This window comes from Bos indicus, chromosome 3 (genome assembly GCF_029378745.1).
Source record: "Bos indicus isolate NIAB-ARS_2022 breed Sahiwal x Tharparkar chromosome 3, NIAB-ARS_B.indTharparkar_mat_pri_1.0, whole genome shotgun sequence".
Taxonomy (NCBI): domain Eukaryota; kingdom Metazoa; phylum Chordata; class Mammalia; order Artiodactyla; family Bovidae; genus Bos; species Bos indicus.
In genome coordinates this window covers 53,117,134-53,132,968 of record NC_091762.1, presented here as the reverse complement: position 1 = coordinate 53,132,968, position 15,835 = coordinate 53,117,134, and positions in this window count along the sequence as shown.

Genomic DNA, 15,835 nt, shown 5'->3' with positions numbered 1-15,835 from the left:
AATTCTCTAACATTTGCTATATTACATAAGACCCACTGAAATATCCACTTTGTGATGTTAATTCACAAGAATATTGCTCCCTCGGGTGACTTAAATCCTGAATTTTCACCTGCATTTGAAAGAAGTATTTAGGATTAAATTAGTTATATGTCTATTTCTGAAAGATATAACTGTATTTATACCCTCCTTGTTTAAAATATATACTTTTACAAATCATCACCTCTAGTAATCTGGTCTTATTCTATCAATGGCTTCTATTATAGAGCATTGCCTGCACTATCCCTTGATTATGACCTCATTTTCTTCCTTGAGCATTTCCCCAAACTAATAGCCCCAACTATCATTAGGAAAGCTTCTAGGTTGGAATAGTTGAATTGGTTACAAGGTCACCTGCTGCATCTAGTTACTTAATAGAGAATAACGTGACAGGCCCAGGCCAGCAGACTCTTCAATAACATTACTAATATTCTAATACATTATTGTCTTCTTTCCTACACACGAAATTTAGTATACAAATGTTCTTCAACTAGTATTGCCTCTATCTTGTGATAGCTGAGCAACTCTCTATAGGTAACAGGAGTCCAATGTATTATGCATGTTCTATTGCTCTAATAAATAAAAGGATTAGCTTGTTTACAGCTGCCAGTGTGGTCTGTTAATTTGGCATTTCATCTCGCTATATCTGACTGCAGAGACTAAAGTGAAGCTTGCTTTCATTTTTCATTTTTCCAGAAACATAAAATGAATAGGCTAATTTCTCAACTATCCAACTTTCATACTTGAAATAAAAAAATATGAATGTAGCTCATTTTTTCTCAGTCCATTCAGTATCATTACTGGGTTTTTCCATGGCTGAATATCTTGAACAATATCACGATTATTTAGTATTATAACCCTCACAACTTCCAGACTAATCTTTTACTTAGGAAAAAAAGTCAAGATAAAATTGAGTCCCTATATACAGTAATTACAGAAACAAAGTCTTGATCATAATGTTCACAACTTAACAGCTCCTTAGAAGGAGAGAGCTTTTTCTGGGCATTCTAGAAGCAGAAACTGCTTAAGATATTTTAAAAATATGCTTCATAAAACTTGATAACATTATGAATTTCATTCTTAATATCTCCAGAAATTTTCCTGTTGCAGTCTAATTCAAATATCTGTTTGAATTAGTCTAATTTTTCTTACATAGTCCAATTTTTCAAACATGTTATTCTTCCTTTAATTTATTTTCATTTGTTGTCTTCTTTTTCCACTCCTTCAAAAAGCTTTTGAGGGATTTCTTATGATATTACATTTACAATCACTTTCTTTTCTTCATATAATGTCTTCTCAACACTTCTCCCATAAGAACTTTACAGAACTACTAGAGTATACCCAAAATATGACAGAAGAACAAGCTGCCACTCCCAACAGAAATCAGCAACTTTTCAAGTCCTTTTCAACCAAGATCTATGATTTTTTTTTATTCCATTTATGTACCTAGAATTTAAACTTGGGCCATAGCCAGCAGGAACAGAACAGGAGAGATGAAACAAATTTGTTAAAATTAAAGTCACCAATACAAAGCTAAGGATAACACTCAATGAGACACTTATGACACAGAGAATTATTATCACATTGCCTTCATGTCTCATGTACCTATAGTATTTTCTGAAAGGCAGGGCCACCAAAAAAGCCAGCATTTATAAGCCTTTGAACTCCTTTGCATTTGGCATGAATCTTGCAAAGTTCAGTTTCCTGAAATATTTAAAGGAAAAAAGTAGAAAATAAATCTTACATCTTTTCTACAAGCTCTCTAATACTTTGAGCATTGCAAACTGGGTCAAGGAACACACAAAAGAATGATAAGAAGTGTCCACTTCTGACACAAGCCTACAGAGCTAATATTTGCTGAATGTTCATTGTGTGACAGACTTAAGGTCAGGGCTTCGCAAACATCATCTCATTTATCCTCAAAACAATTCTGTGAGATGGCTGCTGTTTCATCCTTACTTTACAAATGAGAAGACTGAGACTTGGAGAAGTGAGGCGATTTCCACATGAAACAGCAGTAGAAGTGAGCCTGGCTCTAAACCCAGGCCCCCCATACCAGAACCCAAGATCAAAAGCGTTCCTCAAAACTGAATGACTCTAAGGTTTGAAGCTAACATCCAAAGTACTTGTAATGACTCCATCCTAGTTGTTAGGCAATGTGCATCACATTAACATGCCCCTCTCCAAGCCAGGTTTCAGCAATATGTGAACCGTGAACTTCCAGATAGTCAAGCTGGTTTTAGAAAAGGCAGAGGAACCAGAGATCAAATTGCCAACATCCACTGGATCATCGAAAAAAGTAAGAGAGTTCCAGAAAAACACCTATTTCTGCTTTATTGAATATGCCAAAGCCTTTGACTGTGTGGATCACAATAAACTGTGGAAAATTCTGAAAGAGATGGGAATACCAGACTACCTGACCTGCCTCTTGAGGAACCTATATGCAGGTCAGGAAGCAACAGTTAGAACTGGACATGGAACAGACTGGTTCCAAATAGGAAAAGGAGTATGTCAAGGCTGTATATTGTCACCCTGCTTATTTAACTTTATGCAGAGTACATCATGAGAAATGCTGGGCTGGAGGAAGCACAAGCTGGAATCAAGACTGCTGGAAGAAATACGAATAACCTCAGATATGCAGATGACACCACTCTTATGGCAGAAAGTGAAGAACTAAAGAGCCTCTTGATGAAAGTGAAAGAGGAGAGTGAAAAAGTTGGCTTAAAGCTCAACATTTAGAAAACTAAGACCATGGCACCTGGTCCCATCACTTCATGGGAAATAGATGGGGAAACAGTGGAAACAGTTGCTGACTTAATTTTTTTGGGCTCCAAAATCACTGCAGATGATGACTGCAGCCATGAAATTAAAAGATTCTTGCTCCTTGGAAGGAAAGTTATGACCAACCTAGACAGCATATTCAAAAGCAGAGACATTACTTTGCCAACAAAGGTCCATCCAGTCAAAGCTATGGTTTATCCAGTAGTCATGTATGGATGTGAGAGTTGGACTATAAAGAAAGCTGAGCACCAAAGAATTGATGTTTTTGAACTTTGGTGTTGGAGAAGACTCTTGAGAGTCCCTTGGACTGCAAGGAGATCCAACTAGTCCATCCTAAAGGAGATCAGTCCTGGGTGTTCATTGGAAGGACTGATGTTGAAGCTGAAACTCCAATACTTTGGCCACCTGATGCAAAGAGCTGACTCATTTGAAAAGACCCTGATGCTGGGAAAGATTGAGGGCAGGAGGAGAAAGGGACAACAGAGGATAAGATGGTTGGATGGCATCATCGACTCAATGGACATGAGTTTGGGTAGGCTCCGGGAGTTGGTGAGGGACAGGGAGGCCTGGCGTGCTGCAGTTCATGGGGTTGAAAAGAGTCAGACATGACTGAGCGACTGAACTGAACTGTACCTTTCAACTTAGACTAGAATCCAGTGGATGGTGTATAAATTAGAGCATAATGATGATAACTTCCTCCCAGAATTGCCAGAGCGAATCCTGCATTAGCCCAGCCACCAGGAATATGATGCCATCAAACAAATCCAAAATCAACCATGAGCCTCATGTTTGGCCAGCCATGTGGCCATGTACATATGGCAGCCTTGCTCCCTAGCAGGAGAAACATAGGGAGAAACAACTTGAATGATGAAAAACAGCAGGGATTTAAATACTTCCACTCAGACAGCAGGTAGCTTGTTACCTGAAATGCCCAAGATCCATCACTTGGCAGTGAGAGTGCAAAGACCAGACGCTGGTTTTAGGAACACAGCAGGAAAGTACCACTGTGTACAAATTCCTGGTGGAGAAAGATGCTTTCTGTTTCATATCTGGGGTATCTGTAACGTCCCATAACCTCCTCCATCTTATACCTCCTTCATAATAACAAGCTCAGAACTCTTCTCAAGAAATCTAAACAAGTACAGACCCCTCTCTCCTACCACTTAGGAGACCTGCAACACAGCAGGGCCTAAGGGGTTCTCAGCAAGCAACAGAGCACTGCTGACCTACTGGCATTATGTAGGGTGATAGGAAGCCCCCAACTCAGCTCATCAGCTCTCAGATAGACTATAGGAGGGCAGTGCTGTGTGTGACAATCTGCCTGTTAACCAGGAAATTCGATTAGCAAGGAACTCTACCTGATGACTTGGGACTAATACCATAACTCAGTTCTTTACTTTCTCTATCTATCTATCTCTCCTAACACCCTCTCTCCTGTCCTCCTGCAAGCAGTGACTTAATCAATAAAGTTCTACTTTTGCAAGGAATTTTGACAGGAATGCTGGGCTGGAAGAAGCACAAGCTGGAATCAAGATTGCCGGGAGAAATATCAATAACCTCAGATATGCAGATGACACCACCATTATAGCAGAAAGTGAAGAAGAACTAAAGAGCCTCTTGATGAAAGTGAAAGAGGAGAGTGAAAAAGTTGGCTTAAAGCTCAACATTCAGAAAACGAAGATCATGGCATCTGGTCCCATATATAATGTCATGGGAAATAGATGGGGAAACAGTGGAAACAGTGTCAGACTTTATTTTTGGGGGGTTCCAAAATCACTGCAGATGGTGACTGCAGCCATGAAATTAGAAGACACTTACTCCTTGGAAGGAAAGTTACGACCAACCTAGATAGCATATTCAAAATCAGAGATATTACTTTGCCAACAAAGGTCTGTCCAGTCAAAGTGTATGGATGTGAGAGTTGGACTGTGAAGAAAGCTGAGTGCTGAAGAATTGATGCTTTTGAAGTGTGGTGTTGGAGAAGACTCTTGAGAGTCCCTTGGATGGCAAGGAGGTCCAACCAGTCCATTCTAAAGGAGAGCAGCCCTGGGTGTTCACTGGAAGGAATGATGCTAAAGCTGAAACTCCAATACTTTGGCCACCTAATGCGAAGAGTTGACTCATTGGAAAAGACTCTGATGCTGGGAGGGATTGGGGGCAGGAGGAGAAGGGGACAACAGAGGATGAGATGGCTGGATGGCAACACCAACTCGATGGACATGAGTTTGAGTGAACTCCGGGAGTTGGTGATGGACAGGGAGGCCTGGCGTGCTGTGATTCATGGGGTAGCAAAGAGTCGGACATGACTGAGCGACTGAACTGAATTGAACTTGACAGATTATCAGAAACCACTGGAACCACAGACAATACTATCAGTCCAGGCTCTGCTTTTAAAGGCTTTGTATATCGCTACCCTGATGCTGGGAAAGATTGAGGGGAGAAGGAGAATCACAGAGGATGAGAAGATTGGATGACATCACTGACACAATGGACATGAGTTTGAGCAAACTCTGGGAGATACTGAAGGACAGAGAAGCCTGGTGTGCCACAGTTCATGGGGTTGCAAAGAGTTGGACACAACTTAGCAACTGAACATTCAACTTTATTCAGTTGAATAAAGGCTGGTTGACGACAATGAGTTTAGGTGTCCTGATCTCCACCAGGGTTGCCAAAAGTCCTTAAAGAACAATATATCAGCAGAGCAAGAAAAAGGTGGCTTCTGCTAACCATCTACATTATCTCTCATTACAGACATAAGTGCAAACCTGCTGTGTAACAGATGTTGAGGAATGCTGTTGGTTGTTCCTGGTGGGAAGTGGGAGTGTTGTTTATTTTTGTAAAAGAAGTTTATGTCTGATTGCCAGAAACAGAACCTAGCTCAAATGACACACTGGAGAGGTGACAAGTAAGTTAATGTAAGGCTGCTGCTGCTGCTGTTGCTACTGCTGCTAAGTCGCTTCAGTTGTGTCCAACTCTGTGCGACCCCATAGATGGCAGCCCACCAGGCTCCCCCGTCCCTGGGATTCGTAAGGCTACACTGGAGTAATAACAAAGATAGTGACCTTAATGGAATCCAAGAACTGCAACAGGCTTCCCTGGAGCTAATTCCAGTTCCTGAGGGCTCTGGTTAACAGCTCTTCTCTTGTGGGTCTTCGTGAGCCACCTCTGGTTGATACAGGTTGGTGGCTCGCTCTCCTCTCTGTTAGTCAGCTTCTTTGGCTTTCCTCAGCCTGCACACAGCCCATCATGGCCTTTCTCCACCTCAAGACATCTCCTCATGCATCTTGTTCTGTCCCATCTCCTCACTGGCAACTTGTTCAGTTTCTCAAAAGAATCCAATTGGTTTAGTTCATTTTTTCAGATCTGGTCTCTACTCTTTTCTATCATCTTCTCCCAATGCTGGCTGAAATAAATCTGTCTCCAGATTTACTAAATAATTATTAGCTGGTATTCTTTGCTTGGGAGGTGAGGGGCTGGGAAAAATGAGGGGGTCCTATGGGCATTTTGTTACCATTGTAAATACATTCTTCATCTCTGGACTTTGTAGTCCTATCTGGTCTTTTTCTTAGGTTGGTGAATTACTTGAACAATAAATTCAGAACTAGGTATTACTTTTGACCACATCTACAACTTGAGATGGAAAACTTCAGTGAGACTATCTGCAAAGTGGGAGAATGTTCCTTAGTTGCTTCTTTCTCTTTCATAACATGTCCAGGATACACAATAAATTAGAATCAGACCCTGGAAAAATCTCAGCTGAGAGTCCCTCTAGGTAGGAGGCATTGCTGTCCCCCCACATCACTTGAAGGATGATTTTCTGGGGCCACAGACACTGTTCACTGCCTTGAAGTGCACAGGCGAGGCTCAAAGCCAGGTGCACACGTACTGAAGATCCACTTCCTACTGCTTCCCAGAATGGGCTCCCAAGGTAAGCAATTAGCACAGAAAATGAGATGAGCCCCAAATCTAGCTTCTCATTTTGCTAATTATTCCTCCTTTTTCCTGTGTAATTTTGATATGGGCAATCATTTGGAAAAACTACACACAAGGGATTTTAAAATGTCTGAGTTCAAGTAAAATAGACATACATAATTAGAATATTAGGTAGTTATTTTCCATAAACTGTACTTGAATTTCAGTGACAAGCCCATGAAGGTAAGGCTTAAATATATCCAGTGCTTTGAATATTGGTACCCTGGGCTAGGGAAAATGCACACCGATATATTATGAATGCTAAATGATAATAGTGATGATAATACCTCTTGTTGATTTAGTGCTATACCCTGTTCAAAGTTCCTTCATCACCATTAACATACAGGTTCTCTAAAAAGAAAAGGAAGTGAATGGTGGGACTCTAGGGTAAGTCTGTATATTTTGATTAACTCTTCTACCTTATTCCTAAACATTGCAATTTTTGTACAGTCATGTGTTCCATAAAGGAAAATGTTTATTAATGAAGAATACTAATTTGAAAACATACACGGCTACCCAGGCTAACTGTTGTCCACATAGAAAGTATTTCAAACTCTAAACACTTTTGCTTCCATAGCTAAAGTTTTAGGATTCTATAAATTACCTGGATAGCTACCTTAACCAACTCCCATTCCATCTTCAGACCTGCTTTGTTTAAGTATCCAATCAACAAGTGAGAGCAAGGTGAAGACTGATAAAGAGTATTTTAAATCATATAGGAAAAGTATATTAAAATACTGAAATATAAACCATTATCTTCTAGGACCAGAGATTTATGGAAAGTTTGGAGTTAAGGGGAAAAAAGATAATAAGTCAGCAAATATTTATTGCCTGTTTGGTGCGTATACACAAATGAGATGAGATATACGAAAGGTACCATAGATATGAAAAGTTAATTTATGACTTCAAACTACAGGTATTCCTTATCACACTTAAACACCCCAATCAGTAGGCAATACATTTCTCTGTGAGTGTGCACAACACATAAACACACACAGACACTCAGTATGAGCATCCAAAATGATTTTTTAAAACTTTCAACCCATGAATTCACCTACTTGAGGTGAAAAGTTTAAAAATGTAAACAGAAATAATTCAACAATAGGTACATAGCTTTTCCTACATTAACCAAAAATCATATAAATGTTTTTATCAGTCAATTTGCATTCCCAAAGCCTCACATAATCTCTAGTAAAGTGTCAATTAATTGTACATTAAGAAAAAAAATGAAGGAAGGTGGGGAAAGAGGAAAGGTGGATAGAGAAAGATGAGAAAGTCAAGCAAGAAGAGAAGAAAGAAGAAAGAGGTGGCCTGGGAATCACTGGATGCAGTGCTGTTTCTCTTTTCCATGCATCACATGTGTTCAAATGTTTCTTCACTTTATTTACTCTATCTCCTGTTGTTGTTCAGGCTCTAAGTCATGTCCGATTCTTTGTGACCCCATGGACCGCAGCATGCTGGGCTTTTCTGTCCTTTACTATCTCCAGAGATTGCACTCATGTTCATTGAGTCAGTGATGTCATCCAATCATCTCATCCTCTGTCGACCCCTTTTTCTCCCACCTTGAATCTTTCCCAGCATCAGGGTCTTTTCTAATGAGTCAGTTTTTAACATCAGGTGACCAAAGTACTGGGCTTCAGCTTCAGCTTCAGCATTAGTCCTTCCAACGAATATTCAGAATTGATTTCTTTTAGGACTGAGTGGTTTAATCTCTATGCTGTCCAAGAGAACTTCCAGAGTCTTCTCCAGCACCACAGTGTGAAAGCAACAATTCTTTGGTGCTCAGGCTTCTTTACGGTCCAACTCTCATGTCCATACAGGACTACTGGAAAAATCATAGCTATCTCTTCTGGAGGTTTTCATTCTTAAGAACTAACTAAATAGTCCCAAACTCATGATCTGACATCTGAGCTTGCTCCTCCAAGATCTTGGCCAAGACTGCAAATGTCTTATACAAAAGTGCTGCAGTTATTCTGTATTTACTCAAGGATTCCTACCAGGCCCCGTCTCCCTATCTCGAATCTGGACCCTCACAGCCTGGTGAACGGGCATAAGTTCTGTCCAGTTACTTCCTTCTTAGATCTGCCCCTTCTGTTGCCCACTTCTAGACTTCCTGTCTGACTTTTATTTGGGCTTCTTCTCTGCCTCAAATCTCCCTCAACTTCATGGTCTGGAGCCTTCAGGCCAGTTGTACTCCAGGCTCCGGAAAGCAGGCCTTGTCTTGCGCCCCAGGCTTGTTTGTCTGAGAGTAGAGTTGGGAGTCCTGTGCTACTGAGGCCCGAGGTTAGCACGGCTATAACCACTAAAAGGTGACCCATGACTTGCATTACTTAACTTATGACACCTCCCTGCCTCAGTTTCATCATCAGAAAAACAGAAGAAAAACAGCATCATGTTTACAGGGATGTGTTATTAAAAAAGAAAAATTTTTTGAGAAGTGCTTTATAAACAGTAAGCAACTACACAAATGTTAGTGATTTTTTTTTAGAGAGTTCTTTAAAATTATATAAGACATAGGGAAAAAACAAAAATATCCAAATAAAAATCTAGTCTTGAGCTGAATTACATCCCATATAAAAATTGGAACTCCTTTTGCCGATGCCATGACATAATATAGTATTATACCTGTAGTGTCTGTGATAAGATTGACTATTTCTTGGTTGGTTGTTTATCTCATGCCCAACAGAACAAAGAAAAATGAGTTTTATGTTTGCTACTGTAGTTTGACAAGAGGCCAGAGGGAAGTTTTGAAAGACAAGGACAAATGTCATGAAAGGGAGACAATGCTGTAAATAACACAGAAACGACTCCCAGACAGTGTCTGAGACACGGACGGAACTCTCTTCATAACTCAGTGGCCCCGGCACCAAGAACAGCCCTGGCCACAGGGGTGGTACACGGCGGCAGTGGGGGGCTCGGGGGGGAGCTTCGTTGTGGTTCAACGAGGCCTGCTATTCATCGTGGTGAAATCTATGGTGAGGTCAGTGAGGCCTCCCGGCTTCCTGCATGTTCTCAAAAAAATACCCCACTAAGTGGGTGGAGGATTATTCTTTTTTTTTTTATGTTATAACATCACACAGTAGTTAAAGCCACTCGTCAAGAAGCCTCGACAGCACCTCAGACCTAATTTTAGGAAGAGAAGAAACTCGAGAGCCCATTATTTCAGAGAACAAACCCACATCTGAGAGCACTCAGCACCATCAGTACAGTTATTTCTGAGGTTAAACCAAATAAAACCTTCAAAAGTGTGAGTAACTGCCCTGAAATTTCTTTTCCTGTCAGGAGCACTAATACTAAATTAGATTTAGGATTGCAGATGCAAGCAATCACTGTGGAAACTTTTCCCTCCTTCTCTATCTTTTTCCAAGAGATTCTTCATCATAGATGTTTGGATTAGCAGCATTGTGTCATTTCCATTACCAGGTAACCAAATTAGTTAAATTACCAAAACGTACCGTCTTTAAAAGCAAGCAGATGGTTTCCATTGTTCAGAGTTAGCTGTCAAAGGGCTAGATGCTAATGTGATCATGTAATACTTACCTGCCTCATTATTTTTCAAGTGACATCTTACTAGGTGTGTGGTGTATATTATGATGTCAGTTCATGCCATGATTTATATGTGAAGAAAATGTTCTATATCTGTAAGACAAGCAGCGCTTTGCTTCTCAACATTTCCAGGGAGTACAGTAGATGCAAATGAATGAAGAATCCACAAAAGTTCACGTGTTCAACAGGTATTGATAGAAGTGGGGGTGCAGAAAAGCTGGGTAGCTCACCTGGGGCCCCCAGGTGATAAACAGGCGGGGAGCTCCCTACTAGGTCTCACTGACCCCTAAGCCCCAGTGCCTTTTGCTATATCACACCGTTGCCCCCTCAGAAACCTCACAAACTCTAAGGGGAGATAAGACAGAGGTACACAGTCACTCAACATTCTCCCACTTGTTCAACAAGTATCTATCCCTGCATACCCAAGGGACAAGCATCACCTGGAAGACCAGGGAAATCAGGACACTGGGCAAAAGGAGGGACAAAGTGTGCTGGGCAATCCCACAAAGAGATGGTGGGTTGCATGTGGGTAAGCTTCAAACAGAAGGTGACAGCAAAGATACTTCCTGAACGATGGGACTGGGAAGGGGCTTCATTTTAAGTGAAGTGAATGGTGGTAAGGGGTTTCCAGTGAGAGGGAACTGTGAGAGGGATGAATTGCGTGGTGTGAATGGAGCACAGGCAATTTTAAATGGTGAAGAATGCAGACTGGGGCCAGATCCTGGAGAGCCTTGAACGCCAGAATAAGAAGTTTACAATTTATTTATTAGGCAACGGGAAGTTGTTGAAAACGTTTAGCTGAGGAGTTCCCAGAGGTACATATAGCATGACGAATCCGGAAGAAGTGTGTATGTGTCTAACTGAATGGTGGGAAGAGCCAGAGGCCAGAAGAAGATACCTTAGCCTGGGTGAGAAGTAGGGGTGGTGCTGGCCATCACTACGGTAAGCTGCTCAATATTCTGCAATAACCTAAACGGGGAAAAAAATTTGAAATAGAATAGCTACATGTAAATGAATAACTGAATCACTTTGCTGTAAACCTGAAACTAACACAACATTGTTAACTATGCTCTGATATAAAATATTTAATATTTTATATTAAATTGTAATTATTATATATTAAATATGTTATGTATATTTATATTAAATGATTATAAAATAAATGAAATGAAATAAAAGAGGTCAGTAGATGGGCTACCTTGTATGAATGCCTTGTATGAAGGTAGGAAAATCTACTGCCACACTTCATGAGTAATGTCCTCTAATGAATGATGTTCTTCAGAAATACAACTAAGCATAAGCACCAGTTCTGATGGGTCTCTCAATGATATCTCCAGCAGCTCAGCAGTCACTCAAAGCATGAGGCTGCCTCAATAGAGAGAACACCCAAACACCCCAGACATGACTCCCTCCCAGCCACACAGGTGGCCCCTGTTACTCTGGGGCAGGAAAAAGCAGCAATCCTTCACTCATTTACACAACCCTGCAGAGTCATGACTGGAGAAAGAGTATTTTTTATAAAGTCACGCAGGCAAACATTGGCCAAATTAACTAACTAAATCAAAGAGGAAGGATGGGTTTAGGGAGGGAAAACATTAGCGAAAAAGAGACGAGGGATAGTTACAGGCAAGCTCGAGCTGTCTCTCCAATGGGGATGGCCACACTAAATCATTCACACTCCCTCACACAGATCCCTCCTGCCCACAGCATGCACTGAGGTGCAAGCAGCCTCTTTTTCCTTTTATTCATTCATGCATTCGATCATCCCACACACCTATTTGAACACTGCTGGGGCCGGGATTTGGTCCCTGCCCTGAGAAGTCACAGAGTGCTATCTGCCAAGGCACAGAATTAAAAGCACCTCTGCAAAAGTTATTGACTCCATCTAAGTCAAATGGAGACGAAAACTGCAACTTGACCCCAGAGTTTAAGCCAACCTGAGGAAGGTTGTGACTCGCACCAGACCAGGCTGGAAGGCAACCCTGGCCGGCTGAGATCCCTAGCTCTTTCCTAAATAAACTCTAGGCTAGTTGCTCCTTTGACCATCGTGTTTCTACCCCAGAGAAATGAAGACAGCAGAGGTGGGAAAAACAAAAACGAAAGCCCCACTTCTCTTTTTAACAACATCTTTCTAGAGTGGGCCTGATAAGGGTGTGCAGAGTCTTAAGCATCCAAGGAGTCAGTAGAGACTCAACAGACCAACGGCAAGTTTATCCCAATGAAAAACGTTAGCTTACATAATAAAGTTAGGGCAGAACTGTTCTGAGCGGTGTGAGTAGGAATGTTTTGCTGACTGCTGTTGAAATGGGTAACAGACTTTGCATATTATCTCACCATTTTTTGTTGTATTTCACATGCAGTGTTTTTCTGCTCTTGACTTTGAGGTGTGAGGGGGAGGCTCTAATCATACGGCCTTGTGCAGATGCTCCATTTGCATTTCTATTAATCCAGGCCCTCCTGGAGATGCTCCAGCAGAGACACAGCATGCTTTGTGTTTGAACTTGTGAGAACCCATACCACCGCTTAATAACTTAATACATATGTATAGCCTCCCTCAGACAGCCCACTAGGAGGCAGAAGCAGGAGGAGGTGCTACCAGCTTGCAGGCTGCAGGGCTCTATGGAAACGTGTTCTGACAGGAAGGAGCACCTTGCTCAGCAAAGAGTTCCAGGGCCTTAAATCCCATCCAGCCAACCCACCTGCCTAATTTTTAAGACTGTACTCAAAGCATTGGTTCTTAGTGTTCAGCCCCAAGTGGGGCTGAATGGCCCTGCTCCAAGTATTTAACTTTATAACATGGCAATGACTGGTCCTTTGTTTCTGGCATGAAGTAGGGGACACAAAATTTTTAACAGAAGGTAAGACAGGGAAGCAGGATGGTGAAGTGTTGAAAGCACTGGCTTTACAATAGGCAGACATTTTTTATGAACCTCAGCTCCACCTCTTACTGGTTGAATGGCTAATATCACTTAACTTTTCTCAACCACCTAATAGGGATTGTACCTGCCCTGCAGAGTTGCCACAAGAACTAAAAGAAATGGTACACATGGGTGATCTACTGTTACAAATTGGGTATTTAATAAGTTGTAGCTACTACTAGGGTCTTCTCTGGTGGCTCAGTGGTAAAGAATCTGCCTGCAGTGCAAGAGATGCAGGCTCAATCCCTAGCTCGGGAAGATCCCCTGGAGAAGGAAATGGCAATCCACTCCAGTATTACTGCCTGGGAAATCCCATGGACAGAGGAGCCTGGCAGGCAGTCCATGGGGGTCACAAAAGAGTCGGACACAATTTAGTGACTAAACAAGTTATTATTACATCTTATTGCTATGGCATGTTGTGCAGTCGCTAAGTCGTGTCTGACTCTTTGCGACCCCAAAGACTGCAGCACACCAGGTTCCTCTGTCCTCCACTATCTCCCAGAGCTTGCTCAAACTGATGTCCATTAAGTCAGTGATGCCATCCAACCATCTCATCCTGTGTCGCCTCCTTCTCCTCCTGCCCACACTCTTCCCAGCATAGCTTCCTAATTAAGCCAGTTGATCTACTCATGGGCTGTTTTGCAGGACAAAGGAAAGAGCAGGATGGAGGAGGTGAATAGTTGGGTTGGAGGCCTTTTGTCCCATTAGAGAGACCCATGAGCCAAACTGGTTCTGAGAAAACTCCTCTTAGAAAATTATCTCAAGAAAATGCACTTAGAGTTTCCCTCTGCTTTCTCAATTTATGTTAAGAATGTCTGTGAAATTGGCAAACGAATGAAAACCACTCAAAATTCTTCTAAGAATCCCACAAAGGAAGTCCAGCACGGCAGCCTCCATGGCAAACCTCACTTCTGCTATATGTCACAGGGATTACTTTCAACAAGAGCAGCATTCTAGAAAAAAAACTGCACCACCTGTTAGGATATTCCTAAGATCATATGAATAAGAAATGTTTCTTCCTATGCTTTCTTTTTTCCCCAGAAGTAAATTGCAGATTTCAGAAGTCAGAATTAGCAATTCTTAGTTCCCTTATCAGTTTTTTCAAATTTTTGTACATTTTTAGAGCCTAACGCATTGTGTACATTTACTTGATAAAGAGTTGATGTGTGGAAGGATGAACAGAGGAGATGATATTCTAACTGTGCAAATTAGCACCAACCTAGGCGCTACCTACCTCAGTACCTGCCTGAAAGGTGGCAAAGAAGAGGGAGTTTTAATGAAAATTAAATGGATGGCTGTATAATCGTAAGGGATTTGATTCAGGTCATACCTGGGGTCACAAAGAGTTGGACACAACTGAGCGACAGAATTGAACTGAAATGGATGGCTCATGGCACTGTTCTGAGTATCCCTTAACTAAATCAGCATTGCTAATATGAGGGGGGATGAATAGGACAAAGGAAAACATGAATGCCTGTAATTTTTTAAATCTACCTCTAAGTATCCCTGTGTTCATCTTAGGATTCCTCACACGACCTCATATATGTTAGATGTTCAGTAAGTATGAAAACAACAGTAATCAATTTCTAAAAGGCAACTCCTTAGAGTTGATCCAAAACACAAGCTCTTAAAAGCAACTACTTTAGGGTATGACACAATCAACAGCTTTGTCAGATGATCGGGGTGGCAACTGTTGGCCAGATCGCCCCTGCCCCAGAACCCTACCATCACCCCCACCATCATCAGCTTTATTTAGATCACCAGCAGGCACCTTCCAGTTTCATTTGTTCTACTTCCTCCTAACTAGATGGTAGATTTTGACACAGCTCTTCATCTTGACTTGTGCCATCTTTTGCTTTATTAACACCAACTTGAAGCTTTGGTCACTCACCTCCTTCGATGCCTATGAACATTTTCAAATCATGCAATAAAATAACAAATGATCTCATTTCTTCCCCCCAACACAATCATAAAAGAAATAAGGGGGAAAAAAGAAATAAGGGAAATTAATATGAAGAATAATATTATCTTTAGATCTAGTTTTATCCAGAAGTCTGAGATTTGATGATCCTTTTCCAATTTCTGGTTCTTTTGACTTGTTGGAGGTTAGTATCTTTATACTAATAAAAGTAAAGCCCTTGGGGTAATACACCCACTTTCTATCAATCTCTGGAAACCTCTCTTTTCCCCTACTCTTTCTAGCATTATTATTTCTGCCAAAAGAGCTTGGCTCAAGATGTGACTGTACCTACAGAAATTCTTTCTTAAGTCTAAGAACGCAAGGAGAGAAACACAGATTTTGGCTTCAGGGAGCACATACCAAATGTGGACTCTGGAGTCAGATCCTCTGAAGTTAATTCCCAGCTCTGGCATTCACTAGCTACATATGAAGAACAAGTCATTCGTTATCTATGCAATGCAATGTTTTCATTCATCACGTGGGGAAAATAAGATTAGTTATCCCATAGACTTGTTGTGATTATGAAATGAGTTAATATACACAAAAAGCTCTCGGAATAGTGTCAGCACATAGTAAGTCTTCAATTATTATGTTTTATCGTCACTATGAGTATTATTGTTAA